The following is a 967-nucleotide window of genomic DNA, read 5'->3' on the forward strand; positions in this document are numbered from 1 at the left end:
AGAGACGATACCATTGAAAATAAGGTGTATGACAGCAGAACGCCGGGTCTGTTCAAGTTGGAATATGAAGGAACCTGCATTATATCCTTGGCCAGTAAAATGTACTATTGTGATGAAAACAAATTCAGTTTAAAAGGGAATTAACAAGAAACAAAATGAAATCACAAAACAAAAGTATGTGGATGCTTTAAAAGGTAATTCTACTCAGGAATTTGTTAAGAATGGATTCAGAGTCAAGAATAATCAGATGAACATATATTCATTAACCAAGACAGGAATGAAATTGTTTAATGACAATGGATTCAGAATTGGGTTTCAAATATTTCCAACTGAATTATAAGAAATCATTATCTTGTATTTAGTTAATGGAACAGTTGTATGAATTATACTACAATCCAAAGACAGGACTCCTTTCAGCGCAAAAACTATATCTGAAACTCGACAAGCAAGTGCTAATGAAAACAATTCAGGATTTTCTTCAGAAACCAAGAAGCGTACCTTCATTTAAGAGTATCAACGTGTATTCAGTCAATGACCAATGGCAGATTGACTTGATTGACCTGTCAAGATATGCCAAGTGGAATAGTGGATACAAATATCTTCTTTGTGTGATTGATGTATTCAGTAGAAGGACATTTGTCGTTGCGATGAAGAAGAAATCAGATAGCACCGAAGCGATGAAGAAAGTATTAGATATAGAAAAATCGATTCTTATTCAAAGTGACAATGGAACAGAATTTTAAACGGAGCATTTCAGCGATTATTAACATCCAAAGGTGTTCGGCATATCACGGTGGAAGTAGGCGACCACAAACGACAAGGCATAATTGAACGATTCAATAGAACACTAGAGAACATCATTTCTCTTTACCAAGAAGCTCGGCGAACAAATACATATATTGCTGTACTGGAAGATATTGTTTACAATTACAATCACACTTATCACCGAGGGTAAACTATGGTATTC

This window comes from Batrachochytrium dendrobatidis (assembly GCF_000203795.2).
Source record: "Batrachochytrium dendrobatidis JAM81 unplaced genomic scaffold BATDEscaffold_17, whole genome shotgun sequence".
In the NCBI taxonomy this organism is placed as follows: domain Eukaryota; kingdom Fungi; phylum Chytridiomycota; class Chytridiomycetes; order Rhizophydiales; genus Batrachochytrium; species Batrachochytrium dendrobatidis.